Source organism: Triturus cristatus, chromosome 7 (assembly GCF_964204655.1).
Source record: "Triturus cristatus chromosome 7, aTriCri1.1, whole genome shotgun sequence".
NCBI classification, from domain to species: Eukaryota; Metazoa; Chordata; class Amphibia; order Caudata; family Salamandridae; genus Triturus; species Triturus cristatus.
The window spans coordinates 771,534,367-771,558,813 of NC_140590.1; the positions used below are offsets into that span (position 1 = coordinate 771,534,367).

General features: G+C 45.8%; 1 protein-coding gene across 2 annotated transcripts in view; it reads right to left on the reverse strand.

Moving 5' to 3' along the window:
- The window catches only part of RFNG (RFNG O-fucosylpeptide 3-beta-N-acetylglucosaminyltransferase), a 142,567-nt gene extending 125,561 nt beyond the window's left edge, over positions 1-17,006 (reverse strand). The window contains exons 1-2 of one of the 2 annotated variants that reach the window (XM_085617563.1): positions 16,834-16,940; positions 16,249-16,333 (exon numbers count right to left, since the gene is read on the reverse strand). The gene's annotated coding sequence lies outside the window, so the exon portion shown is untranslated. Of the gene's footprint in view, positions 1-16,248; positions 16,334-16,833 lie in introns of both variants that reach the window. The other variant, XM_085617562.1, reaches the window with a different exon arrangement.
- Between the last annotated feature and the right edge of the window lie 7,441 nt (positions 17,007-24,447).

Consider the following 24,447-nt stretch of genomic DNA (forward strand, 5'->3'; position numbering starts at 1 on the left):
AAAATCCTAGGGAAAATCTTAGCGGATAGATACTCCCAAATTATACGCCCGTTAGTGCACCCAGACCAGTGCGGATTCGTCCCGGGCAGGAATACTTCTCAGAACATACGCCGTCTTTTTCACATCCAGGATCAGATTGGCGACCGCTTTCCCCGGGCGGCGTGCCTGGTCTTGGACCTCGAAAAGGCTTTCGATACCCTAACATGGCAGTTCCTTTTCCCAGTCCTCAGACGTGCTGGACTTGGACCCACTCTCATAGCTTACACCCGCCTTCTATATACCAAACTCACCTCCCGGGTCCGCCTCAGACGCTACATCTCCCCGGAATTCGCGACACCTAGGGGCACACGACAGGGTTGCCCCCTCTCACCATCATTATTCGCGCTCGCTGTTGAACCTTTAGCTATCCATCTCCGCCAGGAGGGACAAGGTTGGGGCATTCCACTCGCAGATACCACGCATTGTGGATCTATGTATGCTGACGACCTTCTTTATATACGGGACATCACCGCAGATCTCACCCTGCTCGCTCGAGACCGCCTTGACAGAATTTGCCAACGCCTCGGGCCTAAAAGTGAACTGGGATAAATCTATGGTGTACCCGCTACACCCGAGCGCTCCCCCCAGGAAGTTTGGATTGGCGACCAGAAAATAAGTTGGACCTCGGAAGCCCCCCGATATCTTGGGATCCGCCTATACCACTCCCCCACCGACATCTTCGAGGGCAACCACCGTAGGGTACTCGCCAGTATACGATCCACAATTGGGTTCTGGCGGTGTCTCCCACTGGCCCCGATCGTTCGTGTAGCTCTCGCTAAAATGATACTGGTTCCACGACTGCTCTACTACTTTACCAACCTTCCAGTAATCCCGCCCGATCCTACTTTAAAGATTTGGACTCACTCCTTAGTTCTCTAATATGGGGTAAAGGACGACACAGGATTGCTCTGGCAAAATTAAAACTACCCACGACACAGGGAGGCCTCGGCGCTCCATCCTTCGAAGCCTATTTTCTGGAGGCGCAGCTTCAGTGGCTTTCCTACTGGACGGCAGATAGGTACACATCCAAAACATACACTGCCGCAGGCCGGGTGACGGCACCAGAGTTGCACCGCCTGCTCATACCGGGATTCCGTCCCACAAGGACCTACCCCCTCCAGGTGGAAATAGCCCGAAAATGTATCCACCGCATACACCGCATGACATCAGACCGACCCCCATATACACCATTACTGCCATTAGTAGGCCCAAACACACCCAGTTTTTTACTCCTGCAATGCTCCAGGAATGGACATCCAGAGACATCGCCGAAGCAGAAATACTATTCGAAGAGGGACAACTTAGACCATTCCAACAACTCGCTGACGACTACGACCTCCCCCAGGTCAGTTCTTACTGCACCGCCAACTCCTCAGCCACTACCGACCGTACTACAACCTCACACTAGGGGAGCCCCCCTCACACCCAGTCCTTCACACAATATTACGAATGGGAGCAGGCCGCCATCTTACCACATGGTTGTACAAATCGATCAGGGAATTGGCACCTCCACTACTAGAACCCCTACGGACTCTCTGGGAGGAGGAAGCGGGACGGTCATTTCAAGACAAAGAATGGGAGAGGGCGCTTGAATTCCCCAAAAAAGTATCTAGGAATGCCCGTTTTAAGAATATACAACTTCACATTCTACATAGGGCTTATCTGACACCAGCACTCCTTCAGCGTTTCTACCCCGATACGACTTTACTTTGCCCCCGTTGTCAGGCGCAAGATGCATATTTTTACCATATGTTGTGGGTCTGCCCGGGTATCCAAGCCTATTGGTCTTCTATCCACACGGCGCTTCGAGACCTCACCAGACTCACCCACCTAACCACATGGGAGTGTTGTGCGTTAGGCATAATCAGACGGAGGAAACGTCACAAATTACCCATACGCTTTGTCTTTCTAGCCCACCTACTGGCTAAACGCTGCATAGCTATGCACTGGCGCTCCCCTTCGGGCCCCCCGATCGCAGCATGGGTGGGGGCGGTACTCTGATGGGCTGCAGCTGAGGAGGACGCAGTGCGCGACGAGGAAGCTAAAGGTATACGTAAAACCCCAATTTCCCTAGAATGGGCGCTCCTACTGCACCAATTCAAACAGTCCCGGTCCCATGATGACCCGATCACCGGCGCGGCAACCCCCGACACCACACAGCTACCTACTGTGCATGCCCGCACAGCAGGGGACCCCTCCCGGTTACTCACACCTCCCTAGGGCCCGCTCGTCTCCCGATCCCACTAACCCGACACACTAACCTATCTCCCGCACCCACCCACACACCCATATTATCCTTAGCGAGATGCAACTTTGCCGCCAATTAGATACCTGAGAAACCATACATCCTTCTGGCCCTGCCACCTAGTATTCCATGACGACCCCTAGTTTGGTTCTCTCCCCGGTTTTCTTCTTGGCAAACACCCACTACTGCGCATATAGCATCTACGTGAAATTGACGCAAATGTAAGTGTCTATAATGATAACAGCTGATTCAGATGCACATGTACAATCTTAATGCTTACAAAATGCACATGCTCATCTACTGTAATAACAAATGCCAATAAAAAGAATTTACAAAAAAAAAAAAATAGTAGGTGTCGTATGTTGCTTTTAGAGTTGCTTGATCACTCCTGCAATAGCATTGGTGGTCTGTCAGTTGTTCTGTAGCCTCTGTGATGTAGTCCTCCTTTGCCCAAATAACAGATTTCCACCTTTGTCAGCATTCCTTCTGATTATAGCTTTATTATTTGTCAATTTCTTCATAAGTTGATTATATATATATATATATATATATATATATATATATATATATATATTTTATCTACTGGCGGTCGCCAGTAGATAGTTAGGATCGTGTTTCCATAGGAAATCTGAAAATTCTATTTTGAATAACTTTTGCGCCGGTTGACGAATCCTCGTGAAATTTTCAAAACTAATGGGGCGCTCCGTTCAGCTCCTACCCTGAAAGTCTCGGGGTGATTCGTCAAGTAGCTGCCGAGAAAAAAGGGGGGTCCCAAAACACGTTTTCCCCATGCATTTTCCCATAGGACCTTTAGACACAGCTACAGCCCGAACAGATGAACAGAATTACTTGAAATTTGGCAGAGAGGTAGCCATAAGGTCAAGGAAGTGCCTTTTGCAGGTCTGGTGTAAATCTGTTCAGTATTTCCTGAGAAAATAGCATTTAAAAGCATATCAATATCTATACGCGCGCAGGGTGCGCGCACCGTGCGCGCACTGTGCGAGCACCCTAACGTGCACGAGCGTAATTCTGATTGGTGGTTACATGTTAGTCAACATTCGAATCGGTCGAAATCAGGAAGTGTCGGCCGCCATTTTGTTTGTTTTCAGTGCGAGAGTGAAAAAGGAAGGTGGCGAACGTGAAAAGGGGGCAGGGTAGAGAGTTCCTGACCCCCTAGCGTTTGTCAGGGGGTCCCTGAAGGACCCCGAAGGCAGAACATTTTTTTTTTCTTTTTTTAAATCGCGGGTGCGCGCGCACGGTGAAAACCCCCCCAAAAAAAAAAAAAAAAAAAAATCATACGTAGTTTATTGTAAAATAAATATATAAAAAAAATAATAATACATAAATTAGCATTTAAAAAACCGTACAAATTCACTGAAAAAACCATAGGTTTTACACACGTTATAGTTAGGAATTAGCATTTAAAAAACCTTGCAAATTCACTTAAAAAACCATAGGTTTCACACATGTTATAGTTAGGTGGATATTTCACTCGTAAAAAACCAATGAGATTCCCCCGTTATAGTTAGTTCAGATAACTATAACTTGCGCAACCGCCACTCTATCACAAGGATGATGTCATCAGTGATGTCATGAGTGATGCCATTGACCATGTCATGAGTGATGTAATATGTGACGTCATGAGCAGTGGATTGCGGGCGCACGAGTTATAGTTATCTGAACTAACTAGAACGGGGGAATTTCATTGGTTTTTTACGAGTGAAATATCCACCTAACTATAACATGTGTGAAACATATGGTTTTTTAAGTGAAAATATATATATTTTTTTTTATTATCTACTGGCGGTCGCCAGTAGATAGTTATAGTTAGGATCGTGTTTCCATAGGAAATCTGAAAATTCTATTTTGAATAACTTTGGCGCCGGTTGACGAATCCTCGCGAAATTTTCAAAACTAATGGGGCGCTCCGCACAACTCCTACCCTGAAAGTCTCGGGGGCGATTCGTCAAGCGGGGGCCGAGAAAAAAGGGGGGTCCCAAAACGCGTTTTCCCCATGCATTTTTCCATAGGACCTTTAGTCGAAGGTACAGCCTGTTAGGGGTCGTGCTTCCTGTACCCTATTTATCCGTAAAGCGGATGTTACAGTAGAAAACTCCAACTCCCAGAATGCCTTGCTAGAGGGAGTATCTTGTATGCCTTCCCATGCTGCACCACAATAGATCACATGACTGCTACCGGCATATAGGCTGCTGGCTCACAACCACGAGTGCTTGGCCTTGCTTCCTGCTTTAGGACCACGCCCCCTTGACTGTTTGGATTCTACCCGGACCCGTTCCTCGTCTTTTCCTTGTTTCCTGCGTGTTAGAGGAACCTCAAAACCAACGGAACAACACGTTTCAAGTCCTCGGTACCGTGAGTTGGGTTGAGTGTTGAAGTCTCTAACTACGAGCCTCTGTATTGATTAGCGCGTTGGAAGCGCGCTCTGAGAACATTTCCTGTATCGCTAGCGCGAGGAAGCGCTGTGGAGGTTTTTGTCTGCTTTTGTTTATTTAGCGCTGGAAGCGCCCTTTTGAGAACATTATTTGTATCGCTAGCGCGAGGAAGCGCTGTGGAGGTTTTTGCCTGCTTTTGTTTATGTAGCGCTGGAAGCGCGCACTTGGGAACCTTACCTGTGTAGCTAGCGCGAGGAAGCGCTGTGGTAATCCCTGCCTGCTCCTTTTGGTTAGTGCGATTATTGCGCTAGATCCCTTGCCAGTTGTTCCTCCCCCCAGCGCTGGGACGCGTTGGTGCCTCACAATGTCAGTGAGCTTGTGATTGAAGGCTCAAATCTTTATTGGGACAAACAGTCTTCTTTTAGTAACAAAGACATTCAGTACAGTCAAATTAATGGCATCAAGAAAGGACTATTGCTGAAACCAAGGTGGATACACTACTCTCTGCGAATTGTAAAACATTGTATTTCCTCTTCGTGAAGTGTGCTTGATTCCTCCAACAACCCTCCTTCTTATGTGAAGTCTGCCTTCTTTCCACTGGTGTTGTATAGAGGCACCGTTTCCTGTTTTAAGAAGAGTCCTTAAAGCCACGTCCCCAGGTCTGATTGTGTGAGTATGAGAAGGCATAGAATGTACAGAAAGTAGCGGGGAAGCTCATAAGGGATTAAGACTTACGGACCTTGTTGTTTGTGTCTCCTTGTAAGAATCCTTACTTCCCTGCCTGACATCCCCGACAGAAGACCTGGTGGTCCTTTCTGGTCTCTTCGCCCTCTAGGGGGTCCATGTCTTCCTCTAGTGTGTATACACCTATAGGGGTCTGGACCCTGTGAGAGCGTAAAGACATTATCTCCGCTCCCGTGGATCTTGGATTCTCTGTCGTCGGACCCAGAACCGGACAGAAAGGCCAAGCCCACGTAGCTTAAACATCCCCTGAGCGAAGATGGAGCAAGGCGCTTCCTATGATGCAGCTAGGTTAGAACAGTCGCGCCTTGACAATCCTGACATTACTATGTCGGAGTTAGCGAATACCGTAATCACATTGCAGACAGAGCTTAGAGTGTTAAGGGGAGAGAATCAGCGGTTGGTCACAGAATTAGGAATATTAAAAACACACACCTCATTAGAGACATCAGGAATAGGAACACTTCACAAACAGAAGCGTAGTTATATTCAGCCAAGTCATTTTCACCTCCCATCCCCACACACATCCGTACCTCCTGTATCCCCATCTGCCCCGGTTAATGTTACGGTTGTCACCCCACCCCACACTCCCTTGGCCATGCCTGAACGGTTCAATGGGGATAGCACTAAATATGCAGTCTTCATGAATCAGTGCCATCTCCAGTTCTTGTGTCGAGCAGCGGCGTTCCCTGATGATGCCGCAAAAATAGCTTTCATCATATCTTATCTGAGCGGGAACGCAGCCCTTTGGGCGGTCCCGTTAGTGGAGAACGACGATCCAGTGCTCTATAATTTAACTCAGTTCAAGGAACGGATGCGAAGTTTATTCGCTCGGCATTCTTAAATGCAGGCCAGTGACAACGAGTTGCTGAACTTGAAACAAGGGTCAAAGGACCTTCTTACGTATATAACCACGTTCAATCGGTTAGTCACTGAGACACAGTGGCCTGACGAGAAAAGAACATCCCTCTTTTATCGTGGGTTGAGAGATGAATTAAAAGACATTCTGTCTCAGATTGTAGATCCGCCTGAAGACTGTGCGTCCTTTATTGATTTAGTGGTCAAATTGGACCATAGGCTGACAGAAAGGAAGGGAGAGAAGTCAAAAGGAGAATACTCCCGTCTTTTTCTTTCAAGGCCCGACAAAAAAGAGTCTAAAGATTCGACTGAGCCTATGCAGATTGGTGGGGTCAGAGGCCCTTTAACTGCTGAAGAAAGAGAAACAAAACGACGTTTGAATCTATGCCTTTACTGCGGTAAGGGAGGGCATTTTGCCCGAGAATGGACCGTGAAGCCTAAAAGAGTAGATAAACTGGTAAACAAATCAGGAGCAGTGTCTGTGTCGGAAAACTGAAAGACTTGGTAAGTTTGGAGATCGATTTCCCAAGTCCTTCAGTGTCTCAGATCTCGCAGTCTGTCTCTAACAAGTTGTCTCCGGTGCCGAAACATTTAATCATTTCGGTGGTCTTCATCCTGCCCTCTCAACATAGAAAGTCTATGGCTATTTTACTAGATTCTGGGGCTACCGGGAATTTCTTGGATATAACCGTAGCTAAAGCATGGGGGTTGCAATTCATCACAAAATCCTGTCCTGAGAAGGTTCGAGCAGTGGATGGATCCGAGTTGTCATCAGGGTTGATTAGACACCATACTCCTGATATTATCATGGTGTGTGATAATGGGCACTCAGAGATAATCTCTTTCGATCTCATTGATACACCCACGTTTGGGGCCATATTAGGAGTACCATGGTTGCAACAACATAATCCCCATATAGATTGGGTCTCTAGAACAGTAACGTTAAGGTCTTCTTTTTGCACTTTACACTGTTACAAAGAAACGGCCTTATGGCAAACACCGGTATGTTGCGCTACGACATCCTCTCATTCCTCGAGTCTGCCTGCTGAATATCGAGGGTTTGCTAGTGTATTCGATGAGGTGAAGGTGACAGCTCTACCTCCTCATAGAGCATATGATTGTAGAATAGACTTAATCTCAGGAGCGGAACTGCCTATCAGTCGAGTATACGCATTGACTGAACCAGAGACTAAATATCTTTATGATTATTTGCAAGAGATGCTGAAGAAAGGATTCATTCGACATTCTACCTCCCCTGTCTCCTCGCCTCTTTTCTTCATCCCCAAACGTGAAGGAGGATTGAGAGCATGCTTGGATTACAGAGCGTTAAATAAAGCTACGGTAAAGAAGAAATATCCTCTTCCGCTCATCTCCACTCTCTTGGATCAAGTACGTAAGGCGAAAATATTCACCAAATTAGATCTCAGAGGTGCGTACCATTTGATTCGTGTCAGAGAGGGAGATGAGTGGAAAACGGCTTTTCGTACCAAATTTGGTTTATACGAATACTGTGTTATGCCGTTTGGCCTCTGTAATGCTCCAGCAGCATTCCAGTTTTTTGTGAATGAGATCTTGCGAGAATATTTAGATCTCTTTGTTATCGTCTATATTGACGACATCCTAATCTATTCACAGAATGAGCAAGACCACGTAGAGCATGTGAAGTTAATATTGCAAAGATTGCAAGAACACCACCTGTTTGCCAAATTGGACAAATGTTTGTTTCACACACAAAAAGTTGATTTCCTGGGTTTTGTTATCTCTCCAGAAGGGATTCATATGGATCCAGCTAAGGTAGCTGCTATCACCAATTGGAACAGCCCCAAGACCGTGCGAGAAATACAATCCTTTTTAGGATTCGCCAATTTTTATAGGAGATTCATACACCACTTCTCTGACTTAGTGTCTCCTATCACTAGACTGCTAAAGAAAGGGGTGCAGTTTGACTGGGATAAATCTGCAGAAGCTGCTTTTCAGGCGTTAAAAGATCGCTTTACCTCTGCCCCCATAATCAGACACGCTGATGAGACCCTACCGTATTTTGTAGAAGCGGATGCTTCACAATACGCAGTGGGGGGAGTTTTGTCACAACGAGATAGGAATTCAGGTACTCTCCATCCTGTGGCCTACTTCTCAAAGACGCTCTCACAAGCAGAGCAGAACTATACAATCGGGGAAAGAGAATTGTTGGCCATAAAATTGGCTTTTGAGGAGTGGAGACATTATTTATTGGGGTCACCTCATACCATTACGATCTATTCAGACCACCGAAACCTCCAATTCTTTAGATCCGCTAGAGCTCTCACCCCCAGACAGATGAGATGGGTATCTTTCTTTTGTGAATAAGACTTTATCAGCACCTTCAGACCAGGTGCTCGGCATGGAAAAGCAGATGCCTTAGCCCGATTAGGAAAAGAGCTTAGTATTATAGAGGAAGAACCCATGCCCATCATTCCCGAAAACAAGATTGTAGCTTTGAATACCCAGGAGGAGGGTACGGCTGATTCTTTTCTTACACGATTGGAACAGGAGTATAAAGAGTTGGGGCAGGAGACATGGTTAACAGATCCATTGAATACTGTGGTGAACGGCTTATTTTATCATGACGGAAAACTGTTCATTCCTTCACCTGCAATACGCTCTTTGATATTGAAATGGTGTCATACGTTACCCCTGTCTGCACATCCTGGACCAGACAAAACACGTCAAACTTGTCAACGGGGGTTCTGGTGGAAGGAAATGTATCATGACATCTCTGAATTCTGTAAAGCCTGTTCCACTTGTGCAAGACAAAAATCCCTGCATTGTGCGCCTGCTGGCTTGTTAAGACCTTTACCTGTTCCTGAGTGTCCCTGGTCCACTATCAGCATGGATTTTATCACTGATTTACCTACAAGTAAAGGTTATACAGCTATCTTGGTGGTGGTGGATATGCTATCCAAAATGGCACATTTCATCCCTCTTAAACGACTTCCTAGAGCCACTGAACTCATTGACATTTTCATTGACAACGTAGTGAAATTACACGGTTTACCCTCGGTCATTGTGTCAGACAGAGGACCCCAATTCATCTCTAAATTTTGGCAGGGACTCTGTAAGATAGATCATAGACTCTCGTCCGCTTATCATCCACAAACGGATGGACAAACGGAGAGAACTAACCAATCTCTTGAACAGTTTTTGAGATGTTTATTAAGCACTGTAACCAGTGAATGGAGTAAAGCCCTTCCCTTGGCGGAATTTGCCTACAATAACGCCAATCATTCAGCCACCAAGATTTCTCCTTTTTTCTTTGTCAAAGGGCAACACCCGAAATTCTTGCCTTTGTATTTACCCCCGGATATGTTAAACATTCCTGCAGTACATGAACATCACAAGATCCTTAAGTCCATCTGGGAACAAGCCACTAGAGAATTGCACAAAACTAAACAACACATGAAAGAACAGGCAGACAAACATAGGCGTCCGGCTCCTGTTTACTCTGAGGGGGATTCGGTATGGTTATCTACAAAAAACCTCAGACTAACAGGACCCCGTAAATTCTGGCCCCGGTATATAGGACCTTTCCCTATCACTTGGATAATCAATCCGGTAGCTGTGAAACTGGATCTCCCAACAGACATGCAGATACACCCCGTTTTTCACATCTCTCTCCTTAAACCCTTCATCCCTCCCTCTAACCCAGAGCCTCTACCTCCTCCCATCACGGTGAATGGTGAGCAAGAGTTTGAAGTCAGGCGTATTGTTGATTCTCGCAGACATCGTGGAAGGTTGCAATACTTAACAGATTGGGTAGGGTATTCTCCCGAAGATAGAACCTGGGAACCTGCAGAGAATGTTCATGCTCCAGTATTAGTCAGGAGATTTCACGCCTTGTTCCCCTCCAAACCCAGGCCTGTGAATAGACCGTTAAGGGGGAGAACTATTAGGGGTCGTGCTTCCTGTACCCTATTTATCCGTAAAGCGGATGTTACAGTAGAAAACTCCAACTCCCAGAATGCCTTGCTAGAGGGAGTATCTTGTATGCCTTCCCATGCTGCACCACAATAGATCACATGACTGCTACCGGCATATAGGCTGTTGGCTCACAACCACGAGTGCTTGGCCTTGCTTCATGCTTTAGGACCACACCCCCTTGACTGTTTGGATTCCACCCGGACCCGTTCCTCATCTTTTCCTTGTTTCCTGCGTATTAGAGGAACCTCAAAACCAATGGAACAACACGTTTCAAGTCCTCGGTACCGTGAGTTGGGTTGAGTGTTGAAGTCTCTAACTACGAGCCTCTGTATTGATTAGCGCGTTGGAAACGAGCTCTGAGAACATTTCCTGTATCGCTAGCGCGAGGAAGCGCTGTGGAAATTTTTGTCTGCTTTTGTTTATTTAGCGCTGGAAGCGCCCTTTTGAGAACATTATTTGTATCGCTAGCGTGAGGAAGTGCTGTGGAGGTTTTTGCCTGCTTTTGTTTATGTAGCGCTGGAAGCGCGCTCTTGGGAACCTTACCTGTGTAGCTAGCGCGAGGAAGCGCTGTGGTAATCCCTGCCTGCTCCATTTGGTTAGTGCGATTATTGCGCTAGATCCCTTGCCAGTTGTTCCTCCCCCCAGCGCTGGGACGCGTTGGTGCCTCACAATGTCAGTGAGCTTGTGATTGAAGGCTCAAATCTTTATTGGGACAAACAGTCTTCTTTTAGTAACAAAGACATTCAGTACAGTCAAATTAATGGCATCAAGAAAGGACTATTGCTGAAACCAAGGTGGATACACTACTCTCTGCGAATTGTAAAACATTGTATTTCCTCTTCGTGAAGTGTGCTTGATTCCTCCAACAACCCTCCTTCTTATGTGAAGTCTGCCTTCTTTCCACTGGTGTTGTATAGAGGCACCGTTTCCTGTTTTAAGAAGAGTCCTTAAAGCCACGTCCCCAGGTCTGATTGTGTGAGTATGAGAAGGCATAGAATGTACAGAAAGTAGCGGGGAAGCTCATAAGGGATTAAGACTTACGGCTACCTTGTTGTTTGTGTCTCCTTGTAGGAATCCTTACTTCCCTGCCTGACATCCCCGACAGAAGACCTGGTGGTCCTTTCTGGTCTCTTCGCCCTCTAGGGGGTCCATGTCTTCCTCTAGTGTGTATACACCTATAGGGGTCTGGACCCTGTGAGAGCGTAAAGAGATTATCTTCGCTCCCGTGGATCTTGGATTCTCTGTCGTCGGACCCAGAACCGGACACAGCCCGAACGGCTGACCAGAATTACTTGAAATTTGGCAGAGAGGTAGTCCTCAGGTCAGGGAAGTGCCTTTTGCAGGTCTGGTGTCAATCTGTTCAGTATTTCCTGAGAAAATAGCATTTAAAAGCATATACATATCTATACGCGCACGGTGCCATGCGCGAGCGAAATTCGGATTGGTTGTTAGATGTCAGTCAACATTCGAATCGGGAAGTGTCGGCTGCCATTTTGTCTCTCGCACTGAAAAGGAAAGGGGGAAAAAAGGTGGAAAACGTGAAAAGGGGGCAGGGAAGAGAGTTCCTGACCCCCTAGCCTTTGTCAGGGGGTCACAGAAGGACCCCCCAGGGGGAAAAAAACTTTTTTTTTTTTTAAATCGCGGGGTGCGATAAGAAATACATAACTTAGCATTTAAAAAACCGTACAAATTCACTTAAAAAAACATAGGTTTCACAGGTTATAGTTAGGTGGATATTTCACTCGTAAAAAACCAATGAAATTCCCCCGTTATAGTTAGTTCATATACCTATAACTAGCGCGACCGCCACTCTCTAAAACAAGGATGATGTCATGAGTGATGCCACTGACCATGTCATGAGTGATGTAATATGTGACGTCATCAGCAGTGGATTGCGGGCGCGCGAGTTATAGTTATCTGAACTAACTATAACGGGGGAATTTCATTGGTTTTTTACGAGAGAAATATCCACCTAACTATAACCTGTGTGAAACCTATGGTTTTTTAAGTGTATATATATATATATATATATATATATATATATATATGGATTATGCCTGGGTTGCTGGATATCGATCCAGAGATAAACAGGTACGGACCACCAATGTCTTTGAGTTTCAATAAGTATCCAAGAACGAAAGGTTACTGCTTCATTTTTGTTTTGTTAGCATCACCAGAGTTAGTGCAGACAAGTGTCCGCCCCGGACGCGTTTCGATCGCATAAGCGATCTTGATCACCTGACCCGCCGGTGACGGGTTTCCATTGGAAATAGAGTGCAACCAATAGTTTTGTGAGAACAATTAGAACACCATACATTTAAAAGAACAGGTGCACATGTTGAAAAACAAACTTATACAATTTCTTTCCTCGTTTGTGACATTAAAACATATATTGACTGTCCTATTAATTCAAGCACCTTTTATTAAATGAATCATGATAGTATGTTCTTTAAAAAATATATATTTTTTAAACATATCAGTTGTTAAAAAATGGACAAATTCATTTTTGGTGTGCCATTGCAAAAAATCTTAGATCAGGGAGCAATGCTTAATTATAACTGATCTCGTGTTTTTGTCACAGTGTACAAATTTTTGTCACAGTGTACAAATTTGAGAGCCATATTTATAAAGTTTTAATAAACTTTCAGCACTCTTGCTGTCAGTAATAGAAACCCTAACAACAAAAGAATAAGCGGCTAGTGCCCATTGGTTCATATCCCATATAAAGCATACTGAGCTGGCATTTTCCAAAAGAATACAGGGCTAATGCCCAATGATTCATATTCCATATTAGTCATTGTAAACTAGCAAACATGTTTCAATCAATTCAAATATATAAGACCTACTAACTTGTAGTCTTAATATGTATCTAAAAATCATACTTAAAAAATTATTTTTCCCCATGTTGATTGATTGTACAATATGCCATTAATGCAGTCTTGTAAATCATGTCAATATTTTATCAAAACATGTGCAAAATAGTGCCAAGTGCCAAAATTGTTAAAAGTATCCCATAATAATAAAAAAAACACTCTAAAAATGGAGGTTCAGCAGAGGGCATCATCTGTGAATACTTTCCGTTTCATATGTAGCCCTTCTAAGTGGTTTAGCTAAAAAAAATCAACTCTATGCCCCGAGTTTTTCTCTGATCACATAGAGAAAATATTAAAAACAGAAAAAAGGAATGCATCAACAAACGTGTTCCTAACATTTACTACTGAGAAATAGGTCTCTATATGCCAAGCATCTTGATAAGGTCATTAAGTTGTGCTCCTATAGGAAAATAATGTGATTGGGCACATTGGTTTTGAGAAAAAAAAAAGTGCATTGGACAGGATCTGACATTTTCAAATCATAAAAAAAGATGCAAGTCTTCACTGGTATTTAACCCATGCGGTATACGTGTGTCTAACATGAGTATAAAAGAAGACCAACTGCCTCAACTTTTTCTCCCTGTTGCCGACCCGAAAAAAGGGAGGGACTGCCCCGATTACAGAGTATGTCAAGTCATTAAATCTGTTATTATGTACTGCCTTAAAATGTCGCGCTACTGGATAGATTTTATCTGAATTCACAATAGCGCGCAAATGCTTGAGAATTCGCTTGAAGACTGGAAGCTTCGTGCTGCCAATATATTTCAAGTGGCAAGTGCATTGTAGTTGGTATACAGTAAAATCAGTTCTATAGGTATAGTGTTCTTTTATGCGAATTGGAATGTCGCTAAAGGCTGTGCACTAGTCGGACAGGTTCAAACCGAACTTACACGCTCAGCATGATGAGCACTTGAAAAAAACAGATTTGGATAACCAGTTAGTTTTCACTATAACTTCTGGAAATGTTTTAACTAGGGCATCCTTCATAGAAGGTGCCCGTCTAAAAGTTATGTTAGGGAGTTCGGGCAGCAAAAATTTGAGTGTTAAATCCGTCAAAACAATGGGTCAATGTTTGTAGACAATGTGTCTAATACACTTCTCCTGCTTGCTAAAAGTAGTAATTAGACTAATTAATAGGCGTCTTCAGATGTAGGGTCATTGAAGATTGTAACATTAAGACTTTTCTTGGCTTGAAGGCCAAGGTCACGTGGTCGGGAATTGGCTTTGTCCAAAGCCTTTTGTAGATTGGAATGTTCATACCCACGGACCAAAAATAGAGAAAAAGCCTCCATTTGACATTTTTCTAGATCCAATTCCAAACTGCAAATGCGTCGTATACGGAGAAATTCTCCGTATGGTATACTGCTGATCAAATGACGTGGGTGAGCACTGCTGGCATGCAAAGTAGAGTTGCCAGCAGTGCTTTTCCTGTGTAACCGTGTTTTCATTTGATTATCAGCAATATAGACCTCTACATTCAAAAATTCAACCTTCTCCTGACTGATTGTGGCTGTAAACTGTAGGTTCATGGAGTTATCATTAATATATGAAATGAACTGGGTTGCTTCACATTCCGTACCATCCCATATGACAAATATATCATCGATATATCATATATATATATATATAGATAATGGTGAATGCATGCACACGCTTTTGTGCACATTTACGTTACATAGTTACGTTAGGTGAGAGAATATGATGTGCATACTGTGTTAATGATGACCCTTAGCGCAGGAGGTCAGGCTGCAAGTGACTTCATTGAGTTCAGTTATAATACTAAGTATGTTAGTTTTTTAGTCATAAACCGGGTGCTGAGATGCAAGACTCTTCGGAGTGCGATGAGAAGAGGCTTGCATTGGAGGAATTCACATCCTGATCAAAATAAATGTGATTGTAATGTAGTGATCTGTTTGCAACACTTTGATAACATACAGTTATTTTCTTTATCTCCTTTTTTAGTGCAGCCAGAAAACGATAAAGAAAGAAAAAAAAAAGGGGGGTGGGGGAGCATAGCTGTATGCCCAAGTATAAAGGTCTTTTTATGCTTTAGCAAATTACTTAAGGTTTTGCATTGTATGCAAATATATGGTGTCAGTGTGAAGATATGTTTGAGTGCATTATAGCCTTTTCTAAATATGCATTTTTCAGGTGACAATTTATTTTGGAATACTAATAATTTTTATAATCAATATAGTCATAACCGATGACAATGTTGCCCTTGCAAATATTTTATTTGGATATTTAGTAGTGTGTTTATTAATGTTGCTCAGTTATGCCACATTTTCAAAGAGACACCATTTTATTAAAACGGATGCTGTTTATTGTTCTATTCATGTTGCTCCTGCTCATTACCCCTCCTAATCAATGTCCCCATGCGTGTCTTTTCTCCTCTCAGTTTTTCCAGAACACTGCGATGCAATTGGTTATTTTTGTTCTTCGAGAGCATGTTTTGTGAATTAAACTTTCTTCGTGCCCCTAATTTAACTTTCTGAAGGGCAGTTCAGTTGGAAGTTCTGATGCAGGCATGCTAGCATAGTCGTGTACGAGTCTTTGATTGAAAATGTTCCATATTGTGTTGTCCAGCTCCACACTGAACAGTTGCTGAGGAGACTAATGGAAGTTATCCTCTGCTTTAGCAATGGATTGGTGCTATTTGTGTGACGATGATCATTCTGATTTGTCCAATATATGTGATCACTAGTCATGCCATGCTGAATTTGCAGTTTTTCGCTTATTACTTATGCGTAAATCATGTCCAGGTACAGGACCCTGCTCCAGTGTGCAGTGTCCTTTAGGCTACTAGAATATGCACGGATAGGAAAATAGTTGGTTGTTGTAATACACATGTTTTGTGGATAGCGTGGTATTTTGTGGTCTATATTGTGCAATCTAGTGTGGCTCTGCTTCCTAAAAGAGTAGTGTATTGTGGTATTCGTGAGTAAGGAGCTTTGTTCCATTGAGTATGTAGCCCCTGTCTAAGGGTGAATGTGAAGCATCCGTTTAGATACCTTTAGTGTTCTGTGTGGAGGTCATCTGAAAGAGGGCTTGGCATACGGGCACCATTTCTCTTAGTACGTTAAGCTTATAACTCCATTCGAGAGTAGGTGAAATAAATTGTCACGAGCGTGAAGCAACTTACTTTTTTGCATTATTACTGGCCTTCCAGCTTCAGTTCCTACCCTTCCTCTTCAATCCCGACTACTAAACCACCAAATTAAGGGCACCTGAAACAAAACACTCTCTCAGCAACATTCCAAAGGCTGACAACACACAACATTATTCACTTCTACATAACAAGAAAGACGTAACAGGCTCATAATAAAACATACCTACCTCCTTATGCATCACACAAAAACAAAACAGCAACACCAGAGGATATAATACCAACATAATGAAAGTACAAAACGGTTGATTACACAAAATGCAGGACCGATCACGCAACAAAGCCCACACCGATTAGTAACCGCATATACACAACACATAGAAAACACATAACAGTAGAAGACACACAGGCGCAAGGCATCAGAAGCTTGCATCCTTTCTCTTTAGTCCGAATCAACAAACGCAAAGTTCGAGCTTGCTTCCTGAGTGCGCCACCCATCTCAATCAATGTTTAACCAAGAGAGTCCTTTTAACTTTTTTGCTCGCTTTATGGGCTCCACTTAGCCTGTAACACGGCAACTTTTCAGAATAAAACTGGAGTTTATCGAACATTGGTCCTTACCTCCCAACAGACGAGTTTAAACCCCCGATTGGCTTTGCGCTCTCTTATTCCACAAGTGAATGAATTTCACCGTACAAATGGTGAGAATCAGAAAGAAATTAGGTTTTTAAATTGATTGACAGCCTAAATAGGTCTAAGGCGGGTCTTTGTGACTGAAAATCCCTGTAAACTCTGCAATTGGTTAGATAAAAGGACCCGCCCCAAATTAGACGGCCTATCAGCCCCAAAGAAATCACTGCAGCTATGACGAACCGGAAGAAATTGGGTTGGTACGCCGGAAGAGTCATTCAGCTGCAGCTGGAAAGAATGGCGCAGCCGTACGGGGTCAGGTGCTCAAGGCTGTTCACTGCTGCGCACTGTAATTCGCGGTTCTCAAAACGTTTATGTACTCACTCTCTCATGCGCCCCCCTGCTCTCAAGGGACATATTTTGTTTAAAGAATGTATTTATTTTCCTTCAGTACATTAGAAACACGTTACCATTTACAGATTCAAACATTGTAGCCATCATTCCAAATACAGACTCCTGCATCTGTATCGTTGTAAAGATGAATAGTCAGGAATCAGCTTGCGGTTAAGTAATTTATTCAGCTCAAAGACGACACACCAACCCGGGAGGCTAAGTGCAAATGAATAACATGTCAACTGAACCAACTGTCATAAACTGTCACCATAGAACGTCCAGCTGTCAACACATTCCAGCTGGGTAGAAGCCTGCGCAGGAAGAGGGTGCACGCGGTAAAGGAAAGAAAGAGAGAGAGAGAACCTCACAGTTAAGCAAAAGACACAACACATCTCTTTCCCTTATGAATTATAGAAAGAAAAAGAAATATGGGAAAGTAGGCTAATAGGTAACCACTAAATAACTTTTCGCAAATAAAGTCTTTGTATTTGCTGGGATTCACGACGCTACAACCACATTTACTGGTGCTGGCCACCTCTTCCAAAGTGTTTCTTTCCGGCCCCAGTTCATGACCAGATGCTGTGACAGAGCAGGACGAGCGGAGCAAAGAGAAAATAAGGACTGGTGGACCCACATACCGTTCTCACCCCCTCTTGTCCCCCTACAGCAGGAAGAATGGCTTCCCTCGCCGGAGAGTACAGTGCGGAGCCAACAGGAAGGAGTGGAGCCCTTTAACTGGATAAACTACGTGTCTTCGGAAACACCCCTGTGTGACGTCACGGCGCAGGGGACGTTAAGGAAGGTGAGACCCGACAGTGGACGGACGGCGATTCCCGGAGGAGCAGAAGCGAAGAGTTGAGTGCAGGAGAAGAGTCGAGTAATGGAGCAGGAGGAGCAGCGAGGAACGAGGGAGAGGAGAAGCGAGGAGGCAGCGGAGAGACGGACACTGGACGGCCAGGAGGCCCGGGATCCCACGAAGTGCCCCGCCACGTTCCCAGGGGAGGAGCGTGGCTAGGACAGGTACGGGACCGCGTAGTGGGCTGGATAGCGAGAGAGGAGAAGCCGACTCCGTAACACTAGTGCCTGTACTGTTGTTTCTGTTCCCTTGTTTCCCCACCCCACATTGCACATTTCACCAATTACAGGGTCTTCTTACGGGGGGGGGGGGTGAATCACTGCAGCACAATTAGGGTGTCTCCTCACTCCCGGTCTTAGGTTAAACCCTTAAGGAAAGGTACCCTGACACTATCCTTTGTTTATTTTCTTTCTTCTGGGCCCATACGCTTCCCGGGGAGAACCATCCTGCATACCTCCCGTGGTCCAAGGAACGCGACGACCAAGAACCATCACAAACGCAAGACCCTACCCGATAGAAACCACGGATCCGGCCGTATGGGCGAGAGAAAGACGGACTAGTAGATTAAGAAAACGATATATTTCAATAAAACAACGAATTCAAAGAACCAGTGTCCCGTCTGTCCCTGACCAACCGTCACAACTGGTGTCAGAAGTGGGATCTACATCCTACTCTGTCTGCAACGAGATGGAGGCCCTAATACAACATTTGATTCAGGGACAAGAAAAGCTCGGTTGGGCCGTCGAACGACAAATGACGTCCACCCAAGCCGACCGGGAGGCATTTCAAAATACCATGTCGGCGCACCTGGAGTCCCTCCAAAAGGCCGCCCCAGAATCAGGGGTTACAATACCCACGAAACGAAGAACGCCTGTTCCTCACCCTACCGGCCTTGCACTTCAGAAATATGTTACTGGATAAGATCCCGATGCGTTCTTGACCAATTTTGAAAGAGCAGCAGGGGCGTGTGGCTGGCCAGAAGACAAATGGCCATTTTTCTTAGCACCCCTATTTTCGGCAGAAGCCCAGTCCGCCTATCAAGTCGCCAATCCGACAGGGGCGACGCCATACTCTGTAATCAAAGAAGTCATCCTAGAACATCTCGGTCTCGATGCAGAGGCATACCGAGTACGGTTCCGGAAAGAGAGAGGTGTTACAGGAGAAAACCCTAAAACTTTATACTTCCGCTTAAAAATGGCCGCAGATAAGTGGCTGAAACCGGACAGTAGCACTAAGGAAGAAATCATGGCCAGAATTTACTTGGAACAGTTCATGTAAGCCTTACCATATGGAACCCAAAGGTGGCTGAAGCAACATCCTAACCTAAAGGTGGCCCAAACCATTGAGATAGCTACCCACTTTTCTAGAGCACAACCCCGCTATAGCGCTGTGAACTATGAGAAAACTCCCAAAGTCGTCCCTCTGGCCCGAGCAGAGAAGAAAGTCAAGGTACAACCAGAAGTTATACGTCCCAAACCAGGCAGAATGGACCTATCGTCTACACGAGGACCGCAATGTTACGAATGCGGTGAATGGGGACACATTGCCCGTCTTTGCCCCAGGAAAAGGACTGAGGAGCCAATGGAAGTTGGATATTTACCAAAGACAGTACTATATTCTGCTGAATTGGGTACCTCCTACTATGTACGTGTAAGGATGAACGGGACAGTGGTAAAGGCCTTATTAGATTCAGGGTGCAGGCAATCAGTAGTGAGGAAAACCTTAGTACGGCCCCAACAGTACCTCGCAAACCAAACAGTTCACATTAGGTGCATACATGGGGACGTAAAGCCATATCCCCTAGCCTTTGTCCCGATAACCCCCCTCAACAGACCCACACACGCTGTAAGACTAGGGGTAGTAGACACCTTACCAGAAGAAGTGATTCTAGGGGTAGATAACCAAGGCTTCTTGTCACTGTTTAGGGACGAATTAGGGGAGAATAAGCAGGAGACCAACACACCAGCCTCAGCTCTGGTCAGTCCCGACCCATGGATCATAGACCGTAGCTTTCGGTTCGCCCAATCCAACGACCGGACGTTGTTTAACGCTTAGGAACAGGCCCACCAGAACCAAAATAGAGGAGGAGAGGTATACCCCCTGTTGGAAACCGGGCAACCGGGTTAGCAGTCACCAGGTTCCCAGCACAGTGGTAGCTTGGCTCGAGCGGTTGGGAGTCAGGCACCGTGTTAAGCGTACGTCACACCCTCACAATAACCATGCGTTCATCCGTTCCAAAAACGACACTACACCGTAAAAATTATGCAAGTCAAGTTGAAAATATATATGTCTTTATCTTATTTTCTCTTAGTTGCAGGTTTCATAACATAAATACAATACAATAGGATTTTCCTTTAAAAGAGCAGGTCAAATAAACAATGCTACTTTGGAATTTCAATGAATAGGTTCAGGTCCCCCTTAAGCAAAGAATAAATAGATGTGCAATAAATACAGACGGCAAATAAATACAGTCAGACAATAAATACAGTGCAGGAATAAATTAGTGGAAGACAATAAATAAAGCACCTTCAATAAATAAGGAAAAGCAATCAATGACAGTATAGATCAGATCACTTTCATGAGGTAACTTGGTCTTACTTTGCCCATACACAGCTTGTGGTCCTTTGGATGGCATAGGGGTGTCCCACCTAGATTGGTCAAGGCTGGGGCCTAAGCTGAGGCAGAACCAGGGTAACCTAAAGATCTGGCCCTCCAAACTACACAGCCCCTCACAGATGTCACTGCACCAGTCTTAGTTCACCCCTGGCACTCCCAGGCTGGTTCTAACACCCCTCCAGCCCCTAGAATGGTCTTTTAGGGCCCCACGGGGCCTCAGACACCCCCTCTACCACTTACTGCCCTTTTCACGATGATCGGCTCCGCTCGGCGCCGGGTCGATGTCGTGAGGCGGCTCCGGCTCGATGTCGCTGGGCGCCTCGTCTCGATGTCGCTGGGCGGTCTCGACTCGATGTCGCTGGGCGATCCCGACTCGATGTCGCTGGGCGGCCTCGTCTCGACGTCGCTGGGCGGTCTCGACTCGATGTCGCCTTCCGGCGTCGCAGGGACACGGCCTCCCCGCTTCCGGGTGTCTCCGGAGTGCGATCTCAACTCCCGACCTCCGGCGCACTTCACCTCAGTTTCCAGCGACTCCGGTGGCTGGACTTCACTCCCCCGTCGACGCCTCACCTCGACCTCGGGTGAATCTCCACTCGACCTCCGGCGCCTCTCCACGACCTCCGTCGGCGCCCTCACCTCGACCTCGGGTGAATCTCCACTCGACCTCCGGCGCCTCTCCACGACCTCCGTCGGCGCCCTCACCTCGACCTCTGGCGGCTCCGGGTACGACGTCTGCTTTCTGTCAGTGCCGCTTCTCTACCTCAGGCCCCAGGTCTCCAGGCTTCTCGACGTCAGGACTCCAGGAGGACACCACTGAACAGGTCAGGAACTTGCTGTTATTCCTCTTTAAGGCCTGTTTCAAATGTTCAGTTCCTTAAGATGGTTCTTCTGGTCTTGGTCCCACACAGGGCTTTAGGCTGGGCTTGGTCAGTAGGGACTAGCATCAAGGGTGGGTTTCTGGACCCCACTCCAAGCACTGGTTTCCACCCCTGCTGCCTTACTCCGACCTCCTTCTATCTCGGTCCTCTCTCCTCTCCAGTCAGTTGCCAACTGCCCCACTGAGATGGCCTCCCAACATTCCAAACTGCCTCCCACTGTCACAGGGTTCTAGAATGTTACAGAAGGTTCTAGAAACCTCCAGTGGGTTCTGGTGATGTCACAGGTGACAATGGGTGGCCACCATTTTGTGTCTCAGGCCCTCAGACAGAAGTTCCAGGGGTAGGGAAAATGGCTCCCTGACCCTGCATCAACACTAAAAAGTCTGGTGGTTCCCAAAAAGGAAAAATTATAACAGGGTTTGAGGCAGAAGTGGGACAAAATAAATAATAATGAGGAGGGACCACCCAAAGGGCTGACAGGTCTAACACCCCAGGTTCCTCATTAAAAACGAATTGTTATATAGAGAGGGGAGAAAGGGGGAACCCCTACAGTTACTGGTCCCTCAACACTTCAGAGATCAGGTCCTGTTTTTCTCCCACACACATTTGACCGCAGGGCATGCAGGAAAGGAGAAAACTACCAATAGCGTATTAAGGTGTTTTTATTGGCCAGGAATTTATCGCGACATAGAAAGGTATTGCCACACCCGTGAGACCTGCCAAAAGAAAAACGCCTACAGACCCCCTCCCGCCCCCCTAAAACCAATGCCTATAATAGGAATACCTTTTGAAAGAGTAGGCATGGACCTCATAGGGCCCCTTCCCCGTACCCGAAAAGGACACTTGCACGGCCTAGTAATAGTGGACTATGCCACCCATTTTGTAGAGGCCTTCCCGCTCCAAACCCCCACCACCAAGAATCTGGCGGAAAAACTGATAGAACTTTTTTCTCGAGTCGGATTTCCCAAGGAGGTGGTAACGGACCAAGGCTCTCCTTTTACCTTGCGCTTAATGAAAGAAGTCTGTCGCACCCTGGACATCCAACAATTGCGCACATCAGTGTACCACCCCCAGACGGATGGACTCGTTGAAAGGTACAATCGTACCCTAAAGAGCACGTTAAAAAAAATGCTGGCAGTTGAAGGAAGAGAGTGGGACCGATTGCTTCCCTTGGCCTTATATGTACTGCGTTCCCAAGTCCAGAGCAGTTTAGGCTGCTCTGCATTTGAGTTGTTGTATGGAAGACAGCCAAGATCACTGCTGGAGATGACTAAGGACGCATGGGAAACGGAAGAAAGACAGGACCACTGCGCCTTACTGGAATACACCAACCAACTGAAATCAAAGATAGGCAAGCTGAGGAATCTGGCGTACTCGAATCTCGAAAGAAGCCAAGAAAAACAGAAGAAGTACTACGACAAAGGAACGAAATTAAGACGACTACAGGCGGGGGACTGGGCACTAGTCCTTCTTCCCTCCTCCAACAGCAAATTCAAGAGTGAGTGGCAGGGCCCATATCGAGTGAGGGAAACGATAGGCGAGACTACATATAGAATACAGATGTCTCCCACCAAAGTACAGTGCTATCATATCAATTTGTTAAAAAAATGGCTCGGTCCTCTACCCAAAGCTGCACACTTTCTGGTATCCACTGGTAACCAACCTGATTCCACGGTAGGAGAATTGGTTGTTAACCCAGAGCTCACGGAGACCCAGAGACAAGAATTAAATGAGACCCTAACGCCCTTCGCACAGCTGTTCTCAAATACACCAGGCAGGACTCATCTAATAGAACATGGGATACAGACGGTCCCAGGGAAGATTATCCGGCAAAAACCCTACCGGATCCCCGCTGCCAGGAGGGAGGCGATCCGAAGGGAAGTAGAAGAGATGTTACAACTAGGAGGGATAAGACCCTCCTCGAGCGAATGGATGTCCCCCATCGTGATGACACCGAGGCCGGATGGGTCCACACGCTTCTGTATGGACTTTAGGGCCTTGAACAAAATTTCCACGTTTGACGCGTACCCGATACCGATGGTCGATGAACTCATAGAGAAAATAGGAGATGCCAGCTACATCACAACCTTCGACCTAACAAAAGGTTACTGGCAAGTACCCTTAAGAGAAGCCGACCGTAAGAAGACAGCCTTTTCCACGGATCAAGGATTATTCGAATTTACGGTATTGCCCTTCGGACTCCACGGGGCACCTGCTACCTTTCAGCGTCTGATGAACACCATCCTACAGTCCTATCCCTCCTTTAATTCCGCATACCTAGACGACATCGTGGTATACAGTCCAACCTGGGCGGAACATCTAAAACACGTAACGATCGTCCTAAGTGCCCTTCGACAAGCAGGACTGCATATTAATGCGAAAAAATTAAAAGCCGCCTTTCAAAGGGTAAAATACCTGGGGTACGTACTCGGAGACGGCGTCATCGCACCTCAGACCGAAAAAATCAAGGCCATCGCAGCGACACCTTTCCCTACCACCAAAAGAGAACTTAGGGGTTTTTTGGGACTAATCGGTTATTACCGGAGGTTTATACCTCAGTTTGCAGAGGTAGCCACCTCCTTAACAGAACTTCTACGAAAAGACAGCCCAAACCTCCGGTTAAGATCCCCCACCAAAGATGCAGTACAGGCTTTCCTGAACCTGAAATCGGTGATCACCACCAAACCTGTACTGGTCTCTCCCGATTTTGACAAGCCCTTCCTAGTAGCCACCGATGCCTCAGAAACAGGGATAGGGGCGGTGTTGTCTCAAGTAGGGGTGGACGGGCTAGAACATCCCATACTGTATGTGAGCCGAAAGTTATTTCCCAGAGAAATCAAATATCCCACCATAGAGAGGGAA